This window comes from Pogoniulus pusillus, chromosome 15 (genome assembly GCF_015220805.1).
Source record: "Pogoniulus pusillus isolate bPogPus1 chromosome 15, bPogPus1.pri, whole genome shotgun sequence".
Classification (NCBI taxonomy): Eukaryota; Metazoa; Chordata; class Aves; order Piciformes; family Lybiidae; genus Pogoniulus; species Pogoniulus pusillus.
In genome coordinates, this window is record NC_087278.1 from 507,823 (window position 1) to 520,334 (window position 12,512).

A 12,512-nucleotide genomic window follows, 5' to 3' on the forward strand; every position below is an offset into this window, starting at 1 on the left:
CTCCCAGACCACCCAGTCCAACCAGCAACCCAACCCCACCATGGCCACAGGGTTCTGGAACACCTCCAGGCATGGGCACTCCACCACCTCCCCGGGCAGCCTGTGCCACTCCCTGACCACTCCTACAGCAAAGACATTTCCCCTCCTCTCCCAGCTCACCTTGCTGCTGGCTCATCTGCAGCTGCTGCCACCCAGCACCCCCAGGGCCTTCTCTGCTGGCAGCCTCCAGCCTCTCTGCCCCCAGCCTGGAGCACTCCTGGGGCTGTTGTGAGCCAAGTGCAGCATCCAGCACTTGGCTTTGTTAAGCCTCACCCCACTGGCCCCTGCCCATGGCTGCAGCCTGGCCAGGTCTCTGCAGAGCCTTGCTGCCCTCCAACACCCACACTGCCACCCAGCTTGGTGCCATCTGGAGACTGACTGAGGGAGCCTCCCTCCCCTCACCCACATCGCTGATGGGGATGTTAAACAGACCTGGCCCAGCACTGGGCCCTGGGGAGCTCCACTGGTGCCTGGCAGCCAACTGGAGTCATCTCCATGGCTCAGCACTCTCTGGGCCTGGCCAGCAGCCAGCTCTGCCCCCAGAGACCTGTGCCCTTCATCCGAGCCAGCAGCCTGTCTGCAGCAGCACTTGCCCGAGATGGGACCCCGAGGGTGGGAGCCGCGGGGGCACCTCCAGCAGCTGGGAGCTATCCAGCGTTTACAGCCATGGTTTTCTCCTTGCAAACTCTCCTGCTCTTTCCTATTAATTAGGGTAATTGATAAGAGTTATAAAGAGATCTGGCATTTTAATCATGCAGATATGTCTTCTGCTGTCAGAGGAGAAAATTAAAGCAGCCCAGAGTCCTTTCTTTGCAGGGTGAGCTGGAGGGGAACTTAAACCAGAGCTGACCAGAAATGGGAGAGCGATGCAGCCACAGAGCCCACGGCTGTGGGGCAGAGGGGCAAGAGAAGACCTAGAGGAACATCAGGGGGGTCGTAGAACTGTTTCTCTGTAGACATCACAAGCAACCTGAAACTCATCCTGATGGCCTGGGCAGCTCCTGATGTGCAAAGGGTTCCAGACAATGGTGCTGTCCCCACTGAGGAACAGGGAAAAGAGCAAAGCAGCCACTGGGCAAGTTCTGCTTTAGCAGAGAGGTGGCTTTAGTTCAGTGCACTTAGAAGCACAGAACTGAGAGGGCTGGGAAAGCCCTCTGAGGTCTTCCAGTCCAAACAGGAGCCCAGCACTTGTGACGAGGGCTGAGAGTGACAGGATGAGGAACAATGGCTTTGAGCTGGGAGAGGAGGAAGAAATCTCTGACAATGAGGGTGGTGAGACACTGGCACAGGTTGAGGGTGGTGAGACACTGGCACAGGCTGCCCAGGGAGGTGATCAGGACCAGGCTGGATGAGTCCCTGAGCAAGCTGTGCTGGTGGGAGGTGTCCCTGCCCATGGGGTCCCTTCCAGCCCAAGCCCTTCCATGACTCTGAGGTTCTCAGGTGGCTCTGGAGGACAGCAGAGAGCTTCCTGTGCATGCACTGCCTACGGCTCCATTCCATGTAAACAGGCACCCAGGGTCTGCTCTCCCCTGAGCAGCACTGAGCAAATAGACTATAAAGGATAATTTGGCATGCACTTATGATGGGATTATGAGTCAGCACAAGCTGGTGAGGAACATAATCACCCTGCTGCCTCCTCTGTTGTTCCTGGAGAGGAGCTTGACAAAAGGCAAGCAAAGGTTTGGAAACTCTGCGGTTAGGTTTGGTTAAACAACAGAAAAACACTGATGTGGAGGGGAGCTGTGGAAATAAAGGCAGGAGGCAGCTGCTGAGACCTGACAGGAGTGGGAACTCAGCTCTCTCCAGCTGTTTGGAGCAGGAAATGTCCCTCCCTTGATTCCTTCTTTCCATGCCAGCAACTTTCTTTGGTTCTGAGAGATGAAAGTTTCCATCTTACCTCCTGGAGTCCCCCCACAGAAGTTGGCTCCTGCCTGTGACCTGCCAGCTGAGAAGCTACCCTGCTCCTGTCAGGAACCTCCCAGCCTCTGACTCTGCAAGGCTCAGACACACAGCAGAGATGGGACCTTGGCCCCTGACTGAAGTCCTTTGTGCTCTCTGCCCCCCTGGAGGGCCCACAGAGGAGCTCCTCTCACCTGCCTGTCTGGCCCAGGGGCACCCCAAGGCTGCAGCCGGCTCAGACCTCACATGCAGAAGGTCTGAACAGGTTGCCCAGGGAGGTGGTGCAGGACCCATCCTTGGAGACGTTCAGGGTCAGGCTGATGAGGCTCTGAGTGCTCTGCTCTAGCTGGGGATGTCCCTGGGGCTGGACTGGAAGACCTTTAAAGGGCCCCTCCAGGCAGTGCATTCCAGCATCCCACATCCAATCCACTCCGGGGCTGTCCTCTCGCTGCCTTTTCACCCTGCCCGCCTCGGGTTACACTCCAGAAGCTCTTCTGAGCTCAGTGTGGAGAGCGAAGGGCGAAGCGTCCCCTGCAGGAGCAGTGACTCGCTGGGAGCGCACGGGGCGCGGTGCCAGCAGCAGCAGCTCTCCGTGGCCCCGGCACTCCAGCACCGAGCGCTCGGACAGCAAACCGAAGCGGCAGACTCGCAGAGCTGCTCAGGCTGCAAAAGCTCTCCAAGCTCCTTGGGTCCAGTCGTGAGTTTCACACTGGCAAGGCCCTGGCGAAAGCAAATCCCTCGGCACATCTCACCACTGCGACCCGCTGCGGTTGGAAAGGAGCACCAGGAGCACCCAGTCCAGCCTTCGTCCCAGCATCCTTCCTCACTAGAGCACGGCAGAGCAGGCGCTGCAGGCAGCCCTCCTGCCGGTGCCACAGCAGCCCCGAGATGCCAGCCGTGCGTGCTTTAGGAAGGATTTGCACTGCAGGACACTGAGCAGAAATCTGCAGGAAAGGAAGCACCTGGGCAGAGTTCACTGCAAACAGGACACAATCAGGCTCCCTTCTTTCTCCCTCAGCTTTTCCAAGGCTCTGGAGGGAAGGAAGCTTCCAGGGCTGCATGCAGGAGCAGATCCTGCAGCCTTTGTTAGCAATGCCTCGAACACACCGAGCCCAGGGGCAGAGAAACCTCAGCAGCCTTCCCCAGGGCCCCCAGCTCAGACCTGCTGCTCTTAACCCCTCTGGGCTTCCAGAACCTCCTTCTGCCCCTCTGCTGCTGGCACTGCCTGGCTGCGCTCTCTCAGCAGCACGCTCAGCAGAGAGGACAACCACCTGGCACCAGGCACCCAGCAGGGCTTACCTGCTGCACCCCCTGGCAGGCCATGCCCAGGCTCGTTCGGATGAGCAGCTGCAGGGCTGGGGTTGGACTGTCTGCGGCTCGCCAGGATGTAACCCTTGTGTAGCCTCTCTGTTTGTGCCCAAGCCTCAGGACTCGCTGCCAGGTGCGGTGCCAGCCGAGTGGAGCAAGACCTGGCCTGCCGCTGGAACGTGGCAGTGCCTTGGCAGGGCTGCAGCACTTCAAAAGTGCCTGCCAGCTCTCGGGGCTGTGCCAGCCTGCCCCCGAGCAGCGCAGAGCAGCAGCTAGGTGCCACTCCTGCTGCTGAAACTCGGCACTCCAGAGGCTAACAACTCTTCTCTGGAGCTTCACTGTGCAGCTCCCAGAGCCTGGCAGCAACAGCTGCACCAACAACAGGCTGACACCAGGGACAGGCACAAGGCAGCACCTCGACTGCCTGTGCACAAGCCAGACTGCCTGTGCACACCTGGCACCAGACACTGGCACAGGGCAGCACCCTGACTGTCTGTGCACACCTGGCATGGGAGACTGGCACAACGCAACGTGCCAACTGCCTGTGCTAAAAGGTGGAACATCAGAGCAAGCACCCAAACATCCCAACTCGACAACTCGGTCGCAGTACCCCGGGGACAGTTGTGCCCACATCCAGGTTTGAAGGAGGTTTTGCAGGATCGGTGCTGCCCTACAGCAACCCAAACTCACCAACAGCCTCTTCTGGCTGCTTATTGATCATTGCTTCAGGAAACAAACCCAGCCAAAGCGGTAAGAGCAGAAAAGGCTTTGCAGAACGATGCTAAAGGTCAGACCAGAAGCAGGATTTCTGCTGGTTTTGCTATTACTTGCTGTGATCCTTCACTGCTCGAGGGAAAAGCCCGAACGCAGGGAAGCACTCGGCGCAGCAGCTCTGAGAGAAGGAAGGCAGCAGCGTGCCCTCTGGTCCTCACCCAGTGCTCGGGGAAAGCAAGGGCTCTGCAAAGCCACTGCCCCAAACAACCTGGGGCTGGGATTGGAAATATTTGGCACAGTCATTCCCTATAACAGAGTCCAAATCAGGATTATCTCCCCCCACCCCCGGTCGTTATTGGTTGCCTCAGAGAAGAAAAAGCAGACCCAAACCACCCTAGGTTCAGGTTCAGCAAAGCGATCATAGCAAACAGATTTCACACCAGAAGTAACATTTTTGCCCTTCATTATTCATTGCCTCAGGAAAATAAAACCCAAACAAGACCAGCACCGGGCAAGGTCTGGCAAAGTAATTCTCTCCAAGGAGATGCCCATCGGAAGCCGGCGTGGTTTCGCTGCCGTGACCGGCAGAGCCCAGCACGCCCTGCCCAACACGCCTCACCCCGGGCGCTCTGCGGCACAGGATCTGCCTCTCCCCCCGCAGGTTGGGGCCGGTTCCCGCCCGGCGGCGGCGGACTGCTGACACAGCACTTCCCCGGCCGCGGCTCACCGCTTCACCTGCAAGCCTGCGGCACCGGAGCGCCATCGCTCAGCCCGTGCCCAGCACTCCGCTGCCATCCCGCCCGCGCCCCCGGATCGCTGCCCCCCCAGCCCCCGCCCGGCGAGCGGTGCGGGCAGCACCTACCTTCAGCCACAGCCCGCTCCGCGCCGGGGATCCATCGGCACGGCTGGAGACATCCTCTGCCCTACTGCCCGCGCAGCCGGCGCTCGGCGCAGCCTTCCGTGCCCCCCGCTCAGCACCATTCCAGCATCCCCCGGGACGAGGCAGCTCTCGGGGTCCCTGCGCGCAGCCTGCTCCCGGGGGCCGGCAGCTGCTGCTGCGCTGCGCGCACGGCGCCGAGGATCAGCCGAGGGCGGAAGAGAACAGCTGGAGAGAGAGACGAGAGATGGCCAAGTTGGAATAGCCTCCGCTGCCGACTCTCCTCCGCAGGCTGCCAGCCTGTTCGCTGGGCAGAAGCTAGACGGCAGAGCGCCTCCGCCGGGCTGCGGCCGCGGGCAGCGCTGGCAGGAGCGAAACCCTCTCCCATTAGCTGAGCTAATGTGGCTGCGGCTCAGACTGGGCTGCAAACTGCCTGCCAGCAGCATTCCCTCTGCTGCTTGCTTCGGAACCACAGGTTAGGAAAGGCGCCAAAAAAACCCAAAAACCAAAAGGGAAGAGAAAACCACACAGCACCCACAGCACCAGCCCAGGACCTCCTGCTGCCCGAGAGCAACACCCAAGCTTCCAAGCTGCCAGATGTCAGCACCTTCCATCATGGAATGCTTTGGCTTGGAAGGGACCTCCAAGACCACCCAAGGACACCTCCACCGGCCCAGGCTGCTTAAAGCCTTGTCCAGCCTGGGCTTGAACACTTCCAGGGAGAAGGGGTTAGAAGGGATGTGGAAGGCCATCTAGTCCCAGGCCCCCTGCATGGGCACAGCCCATGGAACTAGATGATCTTCAAACTTGCATTTCAGTTATTGGGTAATAGAACCAAGCAGGTTGGAAGGGACCTCCAAGCTCATCCAGTCCAACCTAGCATCCAGCACTAGCCAATCAACCAGACCATGGCACTAGCTGCTCAAAGTTCCATCCAGCCTGGCCTTGAGCACCTGCAGGCAGGGCACATCCACAGCCTCCCTGGGCATCTTGTGCCAGTGTCTTCTCACCCTCATTTGTGCAGAACTTCCTCCTGATGTCCAACCCAAACCTGACCTGCTCTAGTTTCAATCCATTGCCCCAGGTCCTATCCCCACAGGCCCTTCTGAAAAGGCAGAGAAACAACAAAAGGTCCTTCAGAATTGCTGCTTTCTGCCTGCTAAGAAAACAGAAATTGCATCGTGGTCCAAAAGCTCTGACTGGGAGCTTATAACAAATGAACCTAGGAAAGATCAATCCTGGGGCATGAGGAACTGCCTCCCTCCCTCTGATGCAAGCAGGGGCAGGTGCCCAGACCCCTGCAGGCACTTGGCTGGATCCACTGCTGGGAACTTCTGTCCCAGACAGGGATCCAGGGAAATGAATCCTAAACTCCTCTGTAAAGGTCTCCTACTCTATTTTCCAATGCTGCCAGGGCTGGAGCAGCTCTGCTGTGAGCACAGGCTGAGGGAGCTGGGGGGATGCAGCCTGCAGAGGAGAAGGCTCCAGGGCACCTCAGAGCTGCTGCCAAGAGCTGAAGGCATCCTGCAGGAAGGCTGCAGAGGGAGCTGTGCTGAGGGGGTGTGAGGCAGGCCAAGGGGCAATGGTTTGGAGCTGAGGCAGAGCAGGCTGAGAGTGGAGCTGAGGCAGAAGCTGTTGAGTGTGAGGGTGGTGAGAGCCTGGCCCAGGCTGCCCAGGGAGGCTGTGGCTGCCTCCTTGCTGGGGGTGTTGCAGGCCAGGCTGGGTGAGGCCTTGAGCAGCTGAGTGTAGCTGAGAGGTGTCCCTGGGCATGGCAGGAGGCTGGAGCAGCTGAGCTCTGAGCTTCCCTCCACCCTGAGCCAGTCTCTGCAAAGCAGGGAGGTGCTGGCTGGAGCTCAGGAGAACTCTGGCCCAAGGAAGCCCTGCCTGGGGTGCCTGCCTCTGGGCACAGCTCCCCTCCTGTGCTGCCTGGATCTGATTCTGGCTGGTTCCAGAGGCAGGCACCAAGGCGCAGTGGCAGCCTGCACACAGAGCTCTCTGGATTCTCACATCTGTCATTTCAGACAAATGAGTGACAAAGCCAAAAAGCAAAGCAAGCTTCCTCCCAGCTGCCTGCCTTTGTCTTCTAGAGGAAAACAACTGGAGAGAGTCACGAAGGCTCAGCCTCCTCCCCACCTGTCATGTCAGAGGAAATTGTCACTTGTCCCAGGAGCAGTGTGAAGGTGGATTCAGGAGCCTTAATTAGTGCACTGAAGCACTGCCAGCTCAGAAAGCTCGGTGGGCAAAAGCAGCAGCACTGCACCAAGGGCCAGGGGTGGGCACCTGCTCCTGGGATGAAAACCACATCCAGGTGTGGATGACAAAGGAGCTGACTGCAGCCAGATGAAAACAAAGCTGCAACCTGACTGCACAGCTGAGGACATTCCCTTTGTGTCACAGAACACGGAATGCCTTGGGTTGGAAGGGTCCCCAAAGCTCAACCAGTGCCAGCCCCCTGCCACGGGCAGGGACACCTCCCACCAGCCCAGGCTGCTCAAAGCTCATTCAGCCTGGCCTGGAACACCTCCTGGGAGGGGGCAGCCACAGCCTCCCTGGGCAGCCTGTGCCAGTGTCTGCTCACCCTCACTGTGAAGAATTTCTTCCCCCTCTCCACTCTCATCTCCCCTCTCCCAGCTCACAGCCACTGTCCCTCACTCTGGCACTGCCAGCCCTTGTCCAAAGTCCCTCCCCCAGCTCTCCTGCAGCCCCTTCAGGCACTGGCAGGCTGCTCTGAAGTCTCCCTGCAGCCTTCTCTTCTCCAGGCTGCTCAGCCCCAGCTCTCCCAGCCTGTCCCCACAGGGGAGGTTCTGCAGCCTCCATCACCTTGGTGGCCTCCTCCACACCCACTCCAGCAGCTCCAGGCCCTTCTTGTATGCCACAGAAGAAGTTAAGTCCAAATGAACAGACAACCCCCCCAGGACTGCTGCAGCTCCTGGTCCCTGGCATTTCTCTCTCAAAGCCTGCACAAGATCAGTGGCTCCAGGATCAGCTCAGGCTGAAATCCAGTGAGATTCTGTGCTGGAGTAGCAACCAGGTCAGCTCAGCCTCTGTCTCCTAGGCTGGGCACCATGCAGCTCTCTGGCTTGGAAAAGGCCCCTGAGGTCACCCAGTCCAGACAGCAACCCAGTGCCACATGGGCACAAACCATGGCCCCAGGTGCCACAGCCACACCTTTCTGGGACACCTCCTGGCATGGACACTCCACCACCTCCCTGGGCAGCCTCTGCCAATCCCTGGCCACTCTTGCAGCAAAGACATTTTTCCTCCTCTCCAGCCTAACCCTCCCCTGGCACAGTTTCAGGACGTTTCCTCTCCTATCCCCTGAGCCTAGGGAGCAGAGCTCAGACCCAGCTCCCTGCAGCCTCCTTTCCTCTTTGCCACGTTCTGCCCATCCAGCTCATGTCTGGCACAGCTCCAGCAGGCTCCAGTGTGCCCTGCACAGAGTGGGCAGAACAGAATGATGTTATCCTTCCCTTCTGAAGACCACGGCAGAGAGCATGGATAACAGGAACCCTAAACAACCTTATCTGAAGAGGTTTGGCCCCTCTGCCTTTCAGCCCAACCCCCTTCTTTTTCAAGCCTCAAGTCCTCTGTTAGCAGTAGTTAATATAATGACAAAAAGCCCCCACAACAATAAAAAATGACTTGAAAAGGCCTTTAAAATGCTGTGGTTTAATCTCGTGGTAGTCTCTTTTAAATATTTAAGTACCAGCACCCTGTATTTACCCTACATTTCACCGGAGTTACAGGAGATGATCCTCACTTTGTTAGCTTGCATCATCCCGAACCATTTCCTGCAACGCACCGAAGCAGCGCAAGTGGAACCACCTCATCCCCGAGGCGTTTCACAGCACACATCATTGTTCTCCTCTCAAAGCAGCTTTGCCCCTTCCTTTTTGCCTCCTTTAGTCCCAGTTAGCGCAGCAGCTCAGTGGGGGAATCTGCTGCTACCTGCCAGCTAACACCGCCGATGCATCACTGCCAGTAGCGCTGCTCAGCATCTCCCAGCCCCGCGCAGCGCTCTTAAGCAAAGGGCTTCGTTAATGGCACATTCCAGGCGACATCCTGGGGCAGTGTCCCCGCACGAAACAGGAATGCAAAACGGCCCAGGCTGAGCCTTCCCTCCCGCGCAGCCAGGAGCCCTAATCGCAGATTGGGTTGGCTTGGGAGGGACCTTGAAGACCACCCAGCGCCAAGCCCCTGCCCTGGGCAGGGACATCTCCCACCAGCCCAGCCTGCTCCGGCCCTCAGCCAGCCTGGCCTTGAACATCTCCAGCGAGAGGGCATCCACAGCCTCCCCTGGCAGCCTGTGCCAGCGTCTCACCTCTCTGACAGCAAAGACATTGTTCCTCCCCTGGCACAATTTCAGGCCATTGCCTCTCCTATCACCTGAGCCTAGGGAGCAGAGTCCAAACCCCTCTCAGGGAGCTGCAGAGAGCAATGAGATCTCCCTCAGCCTCCTCTTCTCCACACCAACCCCCCCCAGCTCTGCTCTTCAGACCCCTCCCCAGCTTCGTCGCCCCTCTCTGGGCCCCCAGATCCGCAGCTCAGCACCGTTCATGTGCACAGAGACTAAGGCAGAGCTTACTGAGGGCTTGCTCACTGTGGGGACGCTTCCAGCACCAGAGGTGGGGGAAACAGAAGCAGAAGAGATCAGAGCTCAGTGCTGAGCAGCCTTACAGGGTTTATGAACAGCTGTTCCTTTGTCCAACTGTTTCAGAAGTTCCCCCTGGGCCTCCATCGCCAAAGGCAGCTTTAGTGACCCAGAAGGTGACCTTGTGGCACCGCACTGACACCACAACCTCCACACCTTTCACCTGGGAAGGTGCCCAAAGCTCTGCTGGAAGACATAAGCAGGACACAGAGCAGCAATGCTCCTGGGGCTCACTCGCCCTGTGGCAGCACAAACTGATCACAGCTCTGCCTCGTTTTCCTGGCAGCACACGTGGACCTTTGCCCTGACCCTGGCTGCAGAGACAAAGTTCCTCTCCTTCCTTCTCTCCTACCCCATTCCTTCTCCCCTGCCTCCTTCCCTCACTGCTCCTTGCCTCTCACTCAGCATTTCTCACACCCTCAGTAACCGGAGGGCTGCAGCAGACTAAACCTGGATCAAACGGATCAGGAGCTGCAAAGCACTCACTGGCTTAGCGCTGCTCTGAGCTGGGCAGGGTAATGGGACTCTGGCAGCCACTCGAAATCCTTTGCCCACGAGAGCAGAGCCTGCTGCTGGCACGGGCAGAACACTGCCACCCAGGCCACGTTACTGGGAGACCCCCCTCCCCCAGATACAGAGTTCCTGAGGGAAGCAAAAGCAAAGAGAGGTTCAGCAGCAGCCTTTGAATCATAGGAGCAACCAGGCTGGAAGAGACCTCCAAGCTCACCCAGCCCAGGTCCAGTCAGGAGACCATGGCACTAAGTGCCAACCTAGCACCCAGCCCTGCCCAACCAACCACACCATGGCACTAAGTGCCCCAGCCAGCCTTGGCTTCAACACCTCCAGCCATGGGCACTCCACCACCTCCCTGGGCAGCCCATTCCAATGCCAATCACTCTCTCTGACAACAACTTCCTCCTCACATCCAGCCTAGACCTGCCCTGCCACAGCTTCAGGCTCTGTCCCCTTCTTCTGTTGCTGGCTGCCTGGCAGCAGAGCCCAACCCCACCTGGCTACAGCCTCCCTGCAGGGAGCTGCAGGCAGCAATGAGCTCTGCCTTGAGCCTCTTTAGGTAATTTATTTCCTCCCTTTTCACTTTTCCCCTGCTTCCCTGGGCAGATTCTTTTTCCTCTTTTCATTTTCTCTCCTCTTTAATTTTCCCCTCACTCTTCACTGTTTCTCTTCATTCCTGCAGGTCAGAGAACTGCTTAGCAGAGGAAGCAGCAGGAATTTGCTCACGTAGGAAGGGAAGTTTTCATCTTACCTGCATCCTGGAAGGACCACCTGGCTCTGGGAGTTCCAACAAAGACAGAAGAATATCAGCCCCGGGGGATGCTGCTCCACTGCTTGATGTCTGACACAGAAACCCCCTGGGAGAGGTGTTCACAGAAGCCCCCGGGAGAGTGCTCAGCTCATTAGGCTGTAATATACCACGAAAAAGAAGTTGTTTGTGCTACTAAAGCTCGGGGGAGGTCTGGCTCAGCAGCCAAGCCCAGCTGCTGCTTCTCACTCCGCCACTCAAAGCTAAAGGGATGCAGCTGGGAGCTGCTCTGACCAGTAATGGTTTGTACCTGGGTGATGGAGCACCTGGAGCTGAGCTGCTGCTCTCGGCTTCTCCCTTGCCAGCAGACCTGTGGCGAGCAGAAAGCTGCTGCCTGGTCACTGACACTGGCCCTGAACAGGACAAGCTGCTGCCAGAAAAGGTTCCTCTGAGCTCTCCTTTGGCTGCTGATGATAGAATCTTAGAATCACACAAGTGCTTGGGCTGGAGGAGCCCTCTGAGACCACCCAGTCCAGACAGCAACCCAGCACCACCACAGCCACCAAACCATGGCCCCAAGGCCATGGCCACACAGTTCTGGGACACCTCCAGGCGTGGGCACTCCACCACCTCCTTGGGCAGCCTGTGCCAGTCCCTGACCACTCTTGCAGCAAACAAATTGCTCCTTCTCTCCAACCTAAGGCTGCCCTGGCACAATTTCTGGCCACTTCACCTCCTCCTATCCCCTGATCCTAGGGAGCAGAGCCCAATCCCACCTGAGTGCAGCCTGCTGCAGAGATCCCAGAGCTCTGTAGCTGCAGAAGCTGAGCTGAGGTTGGTGTCTCAACTGTTCCGCCTGCACATGAACTCCTGTGCCATAGCCCTTGGGGGCTCACAGTGATACCCAGAAGCACACAGCCTTCCAGCCCTTCCCCTGTGAGGCTCTTTCCCAGGCACCAGCGACACACACCAAAACCTCTGTCCAGTAGCTCCAAGACTCAAAGGCTGGAGACCAAACTCCACAAGCTAGAATTTGCTCTGTTCTTATCTCTCTATGTGTTGCAGACTTTGCCACCTGCCAGAGCAAGGCACCAAGAGGAAAATGTCTTCCCAGCAAGGGGCCTGGGGCCTGGCCCAGCTGCCCAGGGAGGTGGTGCAGTCCCCATCCCTGGAGGGCTTTCAGACTCTGGATGTGGTGCTGGGGACCTGTTTGGTGGTAGTAGCTCAGCAGCAGTGGTGGCACTGAGCTGTAGGCCAGCAGCTGGGCTTGGTGATCTCAGAGGTCTCTTCCAGTCTTGACAGTTGTGTGAGCCTGAGACAGGACTAATTAAGCAGAGTCTAAGTGATTTAAGTGAAGGAGCCAGAGCTGAAGCTCTTTCCACCCGAGGTCTCCCACTAGGAACTTGCAGGCTGCAGACCTGCATCCACGGAGAAGCGGCTCAGGCTCAGGACAGATTAATCAACCTTTCCCCTAATTAAAAGAGCTGCTGCCCCTGCTAGCCACAGAGAGCCTCCCGGGGCACAGCCACCCGGGGCACCTCCCTCCCTGCTCCCCACACCGGGCACTGGGGTGAGAACCTTGAGCAGCCTTGGAATCAGATACCTTACAAGGAGACACAGAAGCTGAGTTAACAACCACTGTATTAGTCAGACCTTCATCATCACCATCACCATCAGTGGCAGGCTGCTGGAAAGCAGAGAGAGAGACCTCAGAGCAGTCTTCCAGTGCCTGAAGGATCCTTGCTCTTATGTATTAGGTGTCA

General features: G+C 58.0%; 1 protein-coding gene across 4 annotated transcripts in view; it reads right to left on the reverse strand.

The window, feature by feature from the left end:
* Window positions 1-12,512, reverse strand: part of MGAT4C (MGAT4 family member C) — a 103,518-nt gene that overhangs the window by 48,708 nt on the left and 42,298 nt on the right. The window contains exons 1-3 of one of the 4 annotated variants that reach the window (XM_064154871.1): window positions 11,060-11,138; window positions 10,753-10,908; window positions 4,823-5,065 (exon numbers count right to left, since the gene is read on the reverse strand). The exons of 2 other annotated variants lie outside the window; for them this stretch is intronic. The gene's annotated coding sequence lies outside the window, so the exon portion shown is untranslated. Of the gene's footprint in view, window positions 1-4,822; window positions 5,137-10,752; window positions 10,909-11,059; window positions 11,139-12,512 lie in introns of those variants that run through there. One more of the 4 variants, XM_064154872.1, reaches the window with a different exon arrangement.